Source organism: Oryctolagus cuniculus, chromosome 4 (assembly GCF_051225735.1).
Source record: "Oryctolagus cuniculus isolate XC-2025 breed Fujian yellow rabbit chromosome 4, ASM5122573v1, whole genome shotgun sequence".
Lineage (NCBI taxonomy): Eukaryota > Metazoa > Chordata > Mammalia > Lagomorpha > Leporidae > Oryctolagus > Oryctolagus cuniculus.
In genome coordinates this window covers 170,084,694-170,094,199 of record NC_142870.1, presented here as the reverse complement: position 1 = coordinate 170,094,199, position 9,506 = coordinate 170,084,694, and positions in this window count along the sequence as shown.

Below are 9,506 nucleotides of genomic sequence, written 5' to 3'. Positions count from 1 at the left end.
CTGCTCCAATTCCAGTCCAGCTCCCTACTATGGCCTGGGAAAGCAGTGGAGGATGGCCCAAGTCCTTGGTCCCCTGCACCCATGTGGGAAACCCAGAGGAAGCTCCTGGCTCCTGGCTTTGGATCAGCTCAGCTCTGGCCATTGCAGCCATTTGGGGAGTGAACCAGTGGAAGCAAGACTTTTCTCTCTCTCTCTCTCTCTCTCTCTCTCTCTCCATCTCTCTCTATAACTCTGTCTCTCAAATAAATAAACTAAATCTTTAAAAAAAAAAAAAAAAACAAGTCCCCAGATCTGTAGTGCAGAGGCCTAAGAACCACGTTCTAGCCCAAAGCAAAGGCCTGATAGATAAGCAGCATAGCTCATGGTGTAAGCTCCCGTCTGGGCCTGAAGACAGAAGACCCACGTCCCAGCAGGAAGACCTCCCGATGGAGAGCTGGGCCTTGCTCAGCCTTCTCTTCTACTCAGGCCTCCCATAGACTTCGTGAGTCTCACCCACCCAGGGGAGAGCAATCTGCCTTTACCAATCTGCTCATTCAAATGCCACTCTCATCCAGACACACCTAACAGACTCACGCAGAGCAATGCGCAGCCAAGTAGCTGAGCACCCCACAGTCAAACTGACATATAAGGAGACCATGGCAGACCCCCCATTTCTGTGAGTACAGGAAGTAGCCAAGGGAGTCCTGCATTAGGGTGGTGAAAGAATTCCAGGTTAGCAGAGCCAGACTTATGGGGTACACGGCAAGGGAACAGCAGGCAGGTAGGACAGCTAGAGGCTGACGACTGCTACAACAGAACAGGAACCGAGGAGCATACTCGTTCCAGTCGTCCCTTCTCGGTCAGGGTGAGCTTTCACAGTCTCCGACAGACTTTTGCAGAGGGCTAATTTGCATTTCTGGGTGGAACAGGGGAGCCTGCACCACCTTTAGCTCTGGGACTTTCCCAGTACCCTGAGGCAACCCTCCACAAGACCTTGCTTCGTTTTGTACTGAAGTAGTTTTCCTAGCTACGTAGGAAAATGAACTCAGACCCTGGCCTATATATAAACTAAAGCAGCTGCCTGGTGCTGTGGCAGAGTAGGCTAAGCCTCTGCCTGCAGCTCTGGCATCCTAAATGGGCACCAGTTTGTGTCCTGGCTGCTCCACTTCTGATCCCACTCTCTGTCTATGGCCTGGGAAAGCAGTGCAAGATGGCCGAAGTGTTTGGGCCCCTGCACCTGCGTGGGAGACCTGGAAAAAGCACTTGGCTCCTGGCTTCCAATCAGCCCAGCTCCTGCCATTGCAGCCATTTGGGGAATAAACCATTGGATGGAAGACCCTTCTCTCTGTCTCTCCTTCTCTCTGTATGTAGCTCTACCTCTCAAATAAATAAATAAAATCTTTAAAAAGTTATAAACTAAAACAGCTGGGCAAGTAAGCTAGGGGCTGGCATTGTGGTGTAGTGGGTTAAGCCACTGTGTGCAGTGCCAGCATCCCATAGAAGTCCCTGTCTGTGTCCCAGCTGCTCCACTTCCAATCCAGCTCCCTGCTAATGCACCTGGGAAAGCAGTGGAAGATAGCCTAGGTGTTTGGTTCTCTGCCACCCATGTGGCAGACCCGCATGGAGCTTGCCTATCTCCCCAAAAAGAGAAGGAAACGCCTTGTTCATTGGGTTGGAAGTTCAGGTTTGCCACTGGCTTCATTTGTGATCGTTTTCTGATCAGATGATCAGAGCTTTGGCACTCCATTTCTAGATCAGAATCTTTCTAAACAGTAATTAAGGCTGTGGTTGCAGGGCTGGTGTTGTGGCGCAGTGGGTTAAGCCACCAAGAGCTGATGAATCCCTGCTGCTCCACTTCTGATCCAGCTCCCTGCTAGTGTGCCTGGAAAAGGGGCAGACGATGGCTTAAGTGCTTGGGCCCTTTCCACCTTCTTGGGAGACCTGGATGGAGTTTCTGGTGCCTGGCTTCAGCCTGGACCAGCCCCAGCCAGAGCAAATATTTGGGGAATGAACCAGCAGAAGGGATATCTTTCCCTCTCTCTACCTCTCCCTCTCTGTTACTCTGCCTTTCAAATAAATAAATAATAAATCTTTTTTTAAGGTGGTTGTAGGAAGTTGGGAAAATTGTAATGAGCTTATTTTTCCTATTGCCTCTGGCAGAATAAGTGCTAGAGATAGCCCAGTTTTTTTCAGACCCCTGTCTCAATCAATCATTGGGACCCAGTGGAGAGAAAGCAGTGATTGATGAGAACTTGATCAGATACTGCATCCACAATCAGGGAAGAAAAGGATAGGTTCGTTGTCGGACCCTTACCATCCCAAACCCCTCACGCCTAGGCTACCCAGTGCTTCCTGTTTTTGCTGGTACTGAGGGGTTTCCCTTAAACAGAACTTACAGTGCTAACACCAGAACAACTAGGGACAAACCAGGATGGTCGATCCCCTTACGTCATCGACAGAAGGAGAAGAGGTGACTCAAAGGCAGAACAAATTTACGGCTACCACGGTGCACCACAAAATCAAGGGGCATGTGACTTCTTGGCAGACCGATTGCATATCTGATTATCCCATCTCCCTTATGAACTTAGGATACTGTCATGGGGACTTTTTTCTGTACAGATGGTTTTTGTTTGAGGGCCACTCTTCTAAATCTTGTCTGATATAAATGAACCAAAAGTCTCAACCCACTCATGGTCCCACCACAAACTCTCTTCTAACCCAGGAACTAAATCTTTACTCCAGCAGTCTTGTGTGCACTGAAAAACATTAGTTTCACTTTGTAATTGTCATTTGAGAGTTTAGCTTCTAAAGTACAAGTTAGGGGCTGGGACTGTGGCATAGCAGGTAGAGCTGCTGCCTGCAATGCTGGCATCCCATATGGGTGCCGGTTCGAGTACCAGCTGCTCCACTTCTGATCCAGCTGGGGCAGGGCCCATGATTGGATCATGGTGGTTTTATAAAGAGACACACGTGGACGTGGTCAATGCATGGGCTCCCTCTCTTTGCTCCCTGGCTTGCCATGCAACCCTTCCTCTGCTTGCATTCTGCTATCCACAGCTCTCATCAAGGGGACACCAAAGAGGAGACCTGATCTTGGACTGTGAACCTCCAAAACCATGAGCTAAGTTTGTCCTTAGTGAGTAGTTCCACTCAGATGTTGCAGCAACGGTAACAAAAAGTTGATTAATATGTATGACAAAGGATGAGACTTGGATTCAATGAATGCATTCTTTATATATCTATTTGTAGATTAAAGTGGCTCCCAAGGGCTGGCGCTGTGGTACACTGCTGCAGCACCAGCATTCCATCCCATACAAGCACCAATTTGAGTGCTGGCTGCTCCACCTCCAATCCAGCTCCCTGCTAATGGCCTGGAAAAGCAGCAGAAGATGGCCCAAGTGCCAGGACCCTATGCACCCATGTGGGAGACCCAGATGAAGCTCCTGGCTCCTGGCTTCAGCCTGGCCCAGCACTGGATGGTGTAACTATTTTGGCAGTAAACTAGTGGATGGAAGTTGTCTGTCGTTCTGTTACTCTGCCTTTTGAGTAAACAAATAAAGCGTTTTTTAAAAGTAGCTCACAATGTTGACTAACTTTTATTTATTTATTTATTTTTAAAGATTTATTTATGTATTTGAAAGCTAGAGTTACAGAGAGGCAGAGGCAGAGAGAGAGAAGTCTTCCATCTGCTGGTTCACTCCTCAGATGGCCGCAAAGGCTGGAGCTGCGCCAATCCAAAGCCAGGAGCCAGGAGCTTCCTCTGGGTCTCCCACGTGGGTGCAGGGGCCCAAGGACTTGGGCCATCTTCTGCTGCTTTCCCAGGCCACAGCAGAGAGCTGGATCGAAAGCAGAGCAGCCAGGACTCGAACTGGCGCCCATACGGGATGCCGGCACTGCAGGTGGTGGCTTTACCTGCTATGCCACAGAGCTTCCCCCAAAAGTTTTCAAAATTGATTTTTAAATATCACATCAAATATAATGGTTTCAGGCAACGATTACTCAGTTGTCTCATGCTTTAGGCTCATTTACATATCTGCGATGATGGAAGTTCATATTATAAGTAAACATCTAAGCACATCGTGTACATTTTGAATGGATTTCGACTTACTGCAATCATCGGAACACATCCCTGTCAAAATAATTATAGGAAGCTGTTTGTACCCTCAACAATTTCCAATTTTTCTGAATTTCCTCTATTCAGTTTCAAACTTAAGATAAAAACTTTGTTCCTTTCCCTAGTGACTCATGTTTCCATCTGAAAACACAACGTGAAACGCATTACCATGAAAGATAATGTTCGGCCGTTGCTAAATGGTCCTCATGTTTGCCTCCAGTTTCTCACTTCTTAGTCAGCTGCCGTGTCATGAACACAGTCAGGACAGCCCCATGGAGGGGACCAAGAGATGCAAAACTGAGACCTTCTGCCAACACCCATGGATGGGAATTTCAAGAAAATGCTTTACAGTTTTTTCTTTTTTTTACAGTTTTTCCTTCTTTCATTTTTTTTTTTAAAAAGATTTATTTATTTATTTATTTGAAAGGCAGAGTTACAGAGAGGCAGAGGCAAAGGCAGAGACAGAGAAGTCTTCCATCCACTGGTTCACTCCCCAAATGGCCACAATAGCTGGAGCTGTGCCTATCTGAAGCTCTCTAGGTCTCCCACGCAGGTGCAGAGGCCCAAGCACTTGTGCCATCCTCTACTGCTTTCCCAGGCCACAGCAGACAGCTGGATCGGACGTAGAGCAGCTGGCCACATGGGATGCCGGCACTGCAGGCGGTGACTTTACCCGCTATGCCACAGTGCCAGCCCCTATGGTTTATTTTCAAATAACATGACCAGACTCAGTCCAGCCATAACATAGACCTCCCACTGCAAATACTATAGTTTTAGAAGAAATTGGGGGAATGCAATCTGTAGCCCCAAGACTCCTATTCCTGGTCTGAACAATCAACTGTAATAAGCCTTAACAACTACCAAGTCTTCCAGTAGGTCAATCCTGCATTGCCCTGGCCCCTAGTCCCAGCCAGTCCTCAGCAGCCGGTCTGGGTACCCACTCCACTGCCCTGTCTTGGATGGCGTCAGGGAAGAGTGTGACTTTCAAAGTACTCAGCCAATGAGGAAGTGGGGGACGAGACCTGCTCTCTAGAGGATAAAGGGTGCTGGCTGCTCTCAGGTGTGCCTGCCCCAGACAGTCGCCTTACAGGCTCGTGAACAGAGCCTCGCTTCTCGTGTCTGGGTCCATCCCTTGGTGGACAGGTGCCCTCGGGTGGACTTCTTGGCCACCTTGACCGTGGATTCACCAGCCCAGGTCAGCCTTCAGATGAGTGGAGCCCTGGCTGATGTCTTGGTTGTAACCTCATGAAAGAACCAGAGCCCAGCCTCCCAGGGGAGCTGCTGTCAAACGCTGCCGAACTCTGTGTGACGCAGCACGGATCCAAGACTGAGCTGATCTGTTACACAGCAGTGCGCAGCTCGTACAGAAAATCAGACAGAAACCAAAACTGCACCACGAACTTTCCAGTTCTTTTTTCTTATCAGTAAACTGTGCTAAATTAAAAAAGAAAGTATTAATTGAAACAAAATATCCAAATAAGTGGGACAGGAGTTTATTATTGAATGGGAGTTGGTGGGTAATGTGTTGTCACATTATTCCTAAAAGAGTGTTTCATAAGGTGGGACTTTTATTTTTTAAAATACTGGCTGGCAGCTGCAGGGGGCGGGGGTCACAGAGGTGTTTGAGACCCTGGTTGGGATGCCCAGATCCCAGGTAAGAGTGCCTGGGTTTCATTGCCAGCTCCATTTCTGACTCCAGCTACCTGCTAAGGTGAACCCTGGGAGAGACTGGCAATGACTCAAACAGTTAGGTTCCTGCCAATCCCGGGGGAGACCGGAACTGAGCTCCTGGCGGCAGCCCCAGCAGTCTTGCAACTGTTGCTGTGGCCGACATCTGGGGAGTGATCCAGCAAGTGGGAGCTCTTCCCGTTGTCTCCCTGCCTCTGAAGAAGGAAGAATAAAACAAGAGGAAGGCAGGAAGGAAGGAGAAGGGGAGGAGCGATGGAAAGAAAAAAAAAAAAAAAAACAGGGGCTGGTGGGGGGGGGGGGGAGGTCCTTGCTATCTTACCAAAAAATCCCTGATACTACCACGGGTCTCCGTGATACGTCGTGGTCTATCTGACCACAGTCTACCATGTCTTTGACATATCTGAAAGGAAAACACCACCGGACTTCACGACAACATCAAAGCTCCAAATTTTCCTATCATTCATTGAACATAAATTTTTCTGTTTTTCCAGGCTTTTGTGGGGAAAAAATTGGCTGCTACAAAAACATGCTTTATTTTATGTCTTCCTTATTGAATGCATGTGACAAAACCTTTTTGGGACTTAACAACTTTGACAAGGGGGGAGGGCATTTTACCCAGGGGTTAGGTCGCCCGCCTCCCATGTTGGATACCCTGGATTAGAGTCCCGGCTATGCTTCCTACCAAGCTCTGGTTAATGCACAACTGGGAGGAGGCAGCAGCTGATGGGATAAGTAATTGGGTCCCTGCCACCTTTGTGGGAGACCCAGACTGAGTTCCAGGCTCCTGGCTTCAACTTGGCCCAGCTCTGGTTGTTGCTGGCATTTGGGGACTGAACTAGGAGATGGAAAACCTCTCTCTCTCTTCAAATAAATTTAAAAAAAATTTTTTTTAAACTTAATACTGCCAAGATCCCCTGTATTAGAAGTCCCGTGAGTGCTGTCCCTGGAATTCCTTCTCTGCTTCACCCTGCTGAATTCATGCCCATGCTGCCCTTCACCTTGTGTGTACCCCTGCCAAGGAGCTTCTCCCAGGGGGCCCGTATTGTGGCACAGTAGGTTAAGCTTTCACCTGCAGCTCTAATGTTCCATATAGTCACTGGTTCAAGTCCCAGCTGCTCCACTTGCAATCTAAATCCCTGCTAATGTGCCTGGGAAAGCATCAGATGATGGTCCACGTGCTTGGTCTCTTCCACCCACATGGGAGACCCGGATGAAGTTCCAGGCTCCTGGCTTCAGCCAAGCCCCAACCATTGCAGCCATCTGGGGAGTGAACCAGCAGATGGAAGATCTCTATCTCTCCCATCTCTCTGTAACTCTTTCAAATAGATAAATCTTAAAAAATAATAATAATAAGCTTCCCCTAACTTTCCATGTAATCTCTCCTGCTCCAGATCATACCTGTTCATGACTGTTCCTGCATGTAGCATTTATAATGCAGGATGGGCATCCGTATTCCAAAGATCCAAAATCCAAAATGCTCCAAATGTAAAAGCATTTTGAAGAATTCCACACTCGACCTCATGTGAAGGGTGACAGTCAAAACACAGGCACACTAAAAATGTCGTACAAAATTACCTTCAGGTTATATGTAAGAGGCACATGAAACATATGAGAAATTTGTGTTTAGACTCGGGTTCCATCCCCCTCATGTACAAGTCTATGCACATATTCCAAAATCTGAACAATCTGCAATCTGAAAATGTTCTGATTCCAAGGGTTTCAGATAAGGGATGCTCAACCTAAATGTATATTTTTGGAGTTGGAAGTTTTGCATTAAATTCCTCAACCCTAGAAGAATGCAGCTTCTGTCTGAATTGCAATTAATCTGTATAATACATAATATAATATTCTATATAAGACTTCAACTCAAATTCTTAAAAATTATAGGATGCTCAAAGGTATATCTCAACTGAAGAGAGAATGGGGGAGAGAGAAAGAGGGAGGGAGGGAGGGAGGGAGGAAGGAAGGGAGGGAGAGAGAGAGAAATCTTCCATTTGCTAGTTCACTCCCAGAATGGCTGCAATGGTTCAGGCTGTGCCAGACCGAAGCCACTAGCCAGGAGCTTCTTCTCCCACAAAGATGGAGGGGCCCTAGGACCTAGGTCATCTTACACTGCTTTCCAAGGTGCATCAGCAGGGAGCTGGATCAGAAGGGGAGCAATGGGGACTTGAACCAGCAGCCATATGGGATCCCTCCATCACAGGCAGGGCTTTACCCTCTACACCACAGTGCCAGCCCTATGGGTTAAACATATACTGCTAATGTTGGTACTGAAATCTATTTACTACACTTATGGGTTTGGGTTTGATTTGATCATTATCAAAAAAGCCTTTGATGGTCGGTGATGGGCTTTGATTTTTTTTTTCGCTGTTGACATAGTAATAATGGTCTGTTACTGTTTCAAAGATGACCCACATACCCAGGCCCTCAGAGTCAGGACCATTAGACTTTTGCTCATGGAACAGCAAGCAACCTGAGCTCCGTTTTGCCCTGGATCCCGTTGCCTTGCAGACCTCACAGGGCTGCGTTCCAGGAAACACTGACGTTGAGATGCTGCCATTCTGTGTCAGGCAGCAGCTGTCTGTCCTGGAGGGAGATGTTACTTCATCCCTCAAGGGTGCCTGCTGCAAACAACCCTGGGAAACAGCAGGGGTAAAGAGTGGTCAGGCCTTGTGCCTCAGATTCGTGAAGGAGCACCATTATTTGGCTGAATCACTGGTGCTCAGAGCAATTAATAGATGGCTTTATTAAGTTTACAAAGAACCTGGGTGTTTCTAAGGTTTTTTTTTTTTAACATTTTAATTTGTTTATTTTCACTTTATTATTTGAAAAAAAAAAAAAACAGAGAGGGAGGGAGGAATGGAGGGATAGAGAAAGAGAGAAAGGGAGAAAGAGATTCCATATGCTGGTTCACTCACCAGATACAACAGCCAAGGCTGGGCCAGGCTGAAGCCAGGCTCCCAGAACTTAATCTGGCAGGGACCTGGGCATTTGAGACATCATGTGCTGCTTCCCACTGAGCACATTAGCAGGAAACTGGATAGGAAGGGGTGCAGATAGGACTTGAACCAGGCACTCTGATATGGGATGCAGGAATCCCAAGCAGCTTAATGGCTGAGCCACACACTCGCCCCAGCATTTTCTAAGTTTTAACTGGTATTATTTTATCCTCTAGAGATTTGTACTATCTAGAATATGATATATCTTATTAATCATTTAAATTTTTTATCACAGGTCTAAATGATACTTAGACATAAATATACTAATACATGTAAATAATATTAAATGCAATATTTAATAAGGCATAAATATGTTTAGAATATTATCCTCTATGGTTTTATTAAATATTATTTATATCTCTCTAAATTAAATATTAATAAATATAATGCTACCTGCTTCTTTTTACTTACTAAAAACTGGCTACTAAAACACTTACATTACATGATTACATGTATTATATGCTCAAATATATATGGAGACTTTAAAAAGTTTATGGAAAATGGAAATAAAAGTTTATTTTAGTGCAAAAAGTTTTGAAATCCATGCATTGCTTTTTCATAATACACACATTCTATGAAATTTTTACAAAGATTTTATTTATTTGAAAGGCAGAGTGACAGAGAGGGGAGGGAGAGAGAGAGAGATCTTCCATCTGCTGGTTCACTCCCTCAGTGGCCACAACAGCCAGAGTTGACCAAGCTGAAGCCAGGAGCCAGGTCCTCCA